This window comes from Cyprinodon tularosa, unplaced genomic scaffold, assembly GCF_016077235.1.
Source record: "Cyprinodon tularosa strain WSP-4 unplaced genomic scaffold, ASM1607723v1 ctg163, whole genome shotgun sequence".
Lineage (NCBI taxonomy): Eukaryota > Metazoa > Chordata > Actinopteri > Cyprinodontiformes > Cyprinodontidae > Cyprinodon > Cyprinodon tularosa.
In genome coordinates, this window is record NW_024038467.1 from 763055 (window position 1) to 769276 (window position 6222).

Below are 6222 nucleotides of genomic sequence, written 5' to 3' on the forward strand. Positions count from 1 at the left end.
GAAATACACTCTATACATTGCTAATGTGGTAAATGACTATTCTAGCTGCAAATGTCTGGTGTTTGGTGCAATATCTACATAGGTGTATAGAGGCCCATTTCCAGCAACCATCACTCCAGTGTTCTAATGGTACAATCTGTTTGCTCATTGGCTCAGAAGGCTAATTGATGATTAGAAAACCCTTGTGCAATCATGTTCACACATCTGAAAACAGTTTAGCTCATTCCTTTGAGCAGATTGAGTTTCTGGAGCATCACATTTGTGGGGTCAATAAAACGGTCAAAATGGCTAGAAAAAGAGGACTTTCAGAACTTTCTGAAACTCAGCAGTCTATTCTTGTTCTTAGAAATGAAGGCTATTCCATGCAAGAAATTGGTAAGAAATTGAAGATTTCCTACAACAGTGTGTACTACTCCCTTCAGAGGACAGCACAAACAGGCTCTATCCAGAGTAGAAAAAGAAGTTTGAGAAACAGACGCCTCAGAGGTCCCCAACTGGCATCAGAGGTCCCCAACTGGATTCTTCATTAAATAGTACCCGAAAAACACCAGTGTCAACATCTGCAGTGAAGAGGCGGCTGTGGGATTCTGGGCGTTAGGGTAGAGTGGCAAAGAAAAAGCCATATCTGAGAAAGGCCAATAAAAGAAAAAGATTAAGATGGGCAGAAGAACACAGACATTTGAGAGAGGAAGACTGGAAAAAAGTGTTGTGGACAGATGAATCCAAGTTTGAGGTGTTTGGATCACAAAGAAGAAGGTTTGTGAGACGCAGAAGAAATGAAAAGATGCTGCAAGAATGCCTGATGCCATCTGCTAAGCATGGTGGAGGTAATGTGATGGTCTGGGGTGTCATGATGTTACAAAGTTCAGACCCAAATGCAGAAAACTGAACAGAGAGACCAGGGAAAAGGTTTAACAGGTTTTATTGAAAAGGTTAAACAGAGGGAGAAGTGTTGCTCTGAACACTGCTCCACCGGAACTGTAAAGTGAGGGGAAGACACAGCGGTTAGTTCAGGCTCAGTGGGGAATTTGACTTGTGAACTTGGAGAAGAGGATTTGGTTGCCAACTCACGTTTCTAGAGAAGTTGTTGAATCCTTGACTCCTGTCTGTGTGCCGTGGTTCCAGTGTTTGTCTGATTCGGTGGAGGGCGGAACAGGGTTTACCCAGTGTTACGGCCATTGGCCTTTTCTGTGTTTGTGTTTATTTTTTTTCAGAGGCCTGATCAAATTGACTGCCCCTGGAAGCGGATGTTTTCCTGTGACACACCTTGGGGCCTACCGTGATTGGATCACAAATTATTGTTGAGGCCTCCATTTAAAACCAAAGGACTTCCTAGGGGAAGGTGCGGCTGATCCTTTGTTCAGACATCTTGCCATTTTGTGGGGTGTAGGTTTGTCTGCTGGCCCCTCAAACCTTGCAGAGAGACCTCAGGAGTTAGCACCAGAGGGCGACATGAAGGTGGTTGGTGGGATTCAGACTCCTATCACACTTCCTAGGTTTGATCGCCTCTCGGCGAGTATAAGGCCAGATTTCCAGTTCAAACAACCAGTGAGAGCCCTAGTAGTTCTGGTGGGCCCTCTATTAGACCCTTTGACATTACAAAGTATGTTTCTTTAGTACCTGAGTTTCGAGAGGCAGAGATTGATTCTTACCTCTCTGCTTTTGAGCTCATGGCACAGGCTTTGCAGTGGCCCCCTGATGTTTGGTCTTTGCTGCTTCAGTGCAGAATCCATGGTAAAGCTCAAGAGGTTGTAGCCGCCCTCCCTCTTTCAGACACCCTAAAGTATGATGTGGTTAAAGCTGCCATTTTGAAAGCTTATGAGCTTGTACCTGAGGCTTACCGGCAAAAATTTAGGTCTTTTAAGAAAAGCCCCTCACAGACCTATGTAGAGTTCGCCAGAGAAAAGGGAAGTCTCTTTGATCGTTGGCGTGCTTCAAATAAGGCGACAAATTTTGACACTCTGAGAGAACTTGTTCTATTGGAAGAGTTCAAAAATTGTCTACCTGAACGTGTTTTTGTTCACTTGAATGAACAAAAGGTAAACTCACTGTCTTCTGCTGCTGTGTTAGCTGATGAGTATGTGCTTACACATAAGTCTACCTTTCAGTCCGTGCTCAATAGAGGTGTGTCTATAAAATCAGCTGTTGAACCACCCAAGTCAACTCCTCAAAAGAATGACAAGGAGTGTTTCTATTGTCACAAAACAGGTCATCTCATTCCTAATTGTTTAGCCTTGAAACGAAAAGAACAGAACACACAGTCCAAACGAAAAGGTGTGGGGCTAATAAGGAACCAGTCTCCTACACCACGAAAGGCTGAACTTTGCTGTACTCCTGATCCGTGTTATGAACCTTTTTTGCTAACTGGATATGTTTCATTACCAGGAAAACTTGCAGATCCACATCCAGTTCGTATTTTGCGTGACACGGGTGCCTCCCAATCTATTATGTTAACTGATTCCCTACCGTTTTCTGAGTTGTCATCTTGTTGCTACAGTGTTGTTCTGCAAGGACTGGAAATGGGTTATGTCCCCCGGCCTGTACACTTGGTGCAGTTACAATCAGAACTGATTTCTGGTATTTTCCCCATTGCTGTTTGTTCTGAGCTTCCAGTTAAAGGTATTTCCCTTTTACTTGGTAATGATATTGCAGGTGGTAAAGTAACACCTTCCCTGGAAATATTAGACGTCCCCTGCTCCCGTCCTAAGGACGACGATGCAACACAGACTACTGCCTCTACTTCCTGTGTGCTCACCAGGGTTCAAAAATTTAAGGGAACCTCAGAAGAAAATGTAGACTTGTCTGACAGTGTGCTTATGTAAATCTTTTCAGAGGAGGAAAAAGTACCAGCTACAACACAGTTGCCCGAAGTCCCCCAGCTGAAACCTGGTTTGGGAAAAGCTGATTTCGGTTCTTCTCCCATCTCCCTATCCCAGCTTTCTGCCGCTCAGAAGGTGGATCCAGCTCTAAAAAGGTGCTTCTCATGTGTTGTAAGTGCTGACAAAGCTAGAGCTGAATAAGTAGCATTTTATGTAAATGATGGAGTATTGATGAGAAAATGGTGCCCTGTTGTCCTCCCTGATGCTGACTGGAATGTGGTACATCAAATTGTAATTCCATCAAGTTACCGCAAACACATTTTGGCCTTGGCAGATGAAGGAAGCTGTGCAGGACATCTGGGGGTAACAAAAACTTATCAGAATGTTCTGAAACATTTTTACTGGCCCGGATTAAAAACAGATGTATGGCAGTATTGTCGCAGCTGTCATACCTGTCAGGTAACTGGTAAACCCAACCAAGTTATCCCTCATGCTCCTCTCCATCCTATTTCTGTGGTTGGAGAACCTTTTGAGCGAATTATCATGGACTGTGTTGGGCCTCTTCCGCGCACAAAATCTAGTAATCAGTTCCTGCTAATCAGTTCCTGCTCACCTTAATGTGCGCCTCAACTCGTTACCCAGAAGCAATCCCACTGCGTAAGATCACTTCCAGCTCAGTAATAAAAGCGATGACAAAGTTTTTTTCCACCTTCGGCCTTCCTAGAGTAATTCAAACTGATCAAGGCACAAACTTTCAGTCTAAGCTTTTTAAGCAAGTCCTTAAGGAACTGAACATACAGTCTCCATTGCCTATCATCCTGAATCTCAAGGAGCTTTAGAGCGTTGGCATCAGACGTTAAAGTCTATGCTACGAAAATATTGTACAGAAACAGAAAAGGACTGGGATGAAGGGTTCCCTTTTGTTTGCCGCTCGGGAGGCTATTCAAGAGTCTCTAAGATTCAGCCCAGCTGAGTTGGTGTTTGGCCATACGCTCCGTAGCCCTCTGAAAATCCTCAAAGAGAAAATCTTGGAGATAAATGTTTCTCCTGAGGAGAACATTTTGGACTATGTCTGCAAGTTCAGAGAAAGACTGCATCAGTCTTGTGCTTTTGCAAAAGAAACATTAGGGGAGTCTCAAAGGTCCATGAAGAAGCATTCCAGCAACCAGTCTGCCCTGTCTCGTTCTTTTGCCAAGGGGGAAAAAGTCCTGGCTTTACTACCTGTTCCTGGTTCTACTCTTTCACCAAGTTTTCAGGACCTTATGTGGTTCAGGAGAAGTTGAGTGAGACAGATTATGTAATCAGCACTCCTAAAAGAAGGAGAAAATCTCGGGTCTTTCACATAAATATGTTAAAGCCGTACTGTTCTCGAGACCCAAATGGTAATCCTGACCGTCAAACAGGTCAACCCTTACCTTCAACTTGCTCCTCAGCATTGATTGTAAGGGAGTGTTTTGACTCTGCTGTAGAGGATGGTTTAACATTGCGTTCCATTTCTTACCAAAGCTCACGATTGTCAAACTCTGAAATGTTGAAGGTCCTACTTAACCAGCTTTCACATTTAACGGAGGAACAAAAAAATTATATTATTGTCTTGCTCAATAGTTACCCAGAACTGTTCCGTGATGTGCCAACACAAACATCAGTTCTTAAACATGACATTGATGTTGTTGGCGCCAAGCCAAGAAAGCAACATCCATACAGAACAAACCCAGTTAAAAGAATCTTGATGAACGGTAAAACAGACTACATGTTACAACATGGGTTTGCTAAGCATAGTTCCAGCCCATGGAGCTCCCCATGTCTTTTGGAGATGAAACCTGATGGCTCTCCTCGTTTTATAACAGATTTCCGAAAAGTTAATTCAGTTACTGTTATTGATTCGTATCCACTTCCCCTTATAGAAGATTGTGTTAATACCATTGGTAATGCCAATTTTGTAAGTAAACTGGACCTATTAAAAGGATACTGGCAGGTACCATTAACTGACTGTGCATCAGAGATCTCTGCATTTGTAACACCAGATCAGTTTTTGCAATACACAGTCATGGCATTTGGCATGTGTAATGCCCCAGCCACCTTTCAGCGTTTGGTTAACACTGTTCTGTCCGGGTTACCAAACTGTAATGCATATCTTGACGGTCTCATTGTGTACACTTCTACCTGGGAAGAACACATAAAAATCTTAAAAGCTGTGTTCACACGGCTTGCTGACGCTTCACTTACTGTAAACTTAGCAAAGTGTGACTTTGGTAAAGCAACTGTCACTTACCTTGGTAGGCAAGTCGGCCGGGGACAGGTATGCCCTTCAGAAGCCGAAATAAAAACCATCGTTCAGTTTCCTGTCCCTAGCACTAGAAAAGCCCTTCGCCGTTTCCTTGGCATGGCCAGTTATTACAGAAATCTCTGTCGAAATTTTTCGAAGGTAGCCCACCCTCTCACTACTCTGCTGAGCCCAAAAGTAGACTTTGTCTGAACTCCTGAATGTCAGCATGCTTTTGAAAGTATAAAATCTCTTTTGTCACATGCACCTGTGCTTTCCTCTCCAGACATGTCAAAGGCTTTCAAACTTGAAGTGGATGCTAGTGCTGTTGGAGCTGGTGCTGTACTGTTACAGGAAGGTGGGGACGGAGATGATCATCCCGTCTGTTATTTTTCCCGTAAATTTACACCCAGTCAACTCAATTACTCCATCATTGAGAAAGAAACTCTGGCTTTGCTACTTGCATTTCAACACTTTGAGGTTTACCTAGGGTCTAGCCCTGTGCCAATCACAGTATACACCGACCACAACCCCCTTGTTTTCCTTTCTCGAATGTACAACCACAACCAGAGACTCATGCGGTGGGCGTTACTGGTAGAGGATTACCATCTTAATATCAAACATAAGAAAGGTGCAGACAACTTCATAGCAGATGCTTTATCTAGAGTGTAGCTTATGTAGTTTCCTTCAGTTGGAAATGTTCCTCCCAAACCCTTTTAGGTTAGGATTTTAAGGGGGGAGGTGTTACGGCCAGTGGCCTTTTCTGTGTTTGTGTTTATTTTTTTTCAGAGGCCTGATCAAATTGACTGCACCTGGAAGCGGATGTTTTCCTGTGACACACCTTGGGGCGTACCGTGATTGGATCACCAATTGCCGGCTCCACCAATCATTGTTGAGGCCTCCATTTAAAACCCAAGGACTTCCTAGGGGAAGGCGCGGCTGATCCTTTGTTCAGACAGCTTGCCATTTTGTGGGGTGTAGGTTTGACTGCTGTAAAACTTGTGTTAGCTTTGATAGCTTAGTCCGCTCTAACAGATTTTGTTAACCTTGATATCTTGTGTAACTCGCTTTGTCCCGTTGGGGGAACTTTGAAACGCCGTTAGAGATTTGTATTTTTGTTTTGTTTAACTTGTTTTGAGA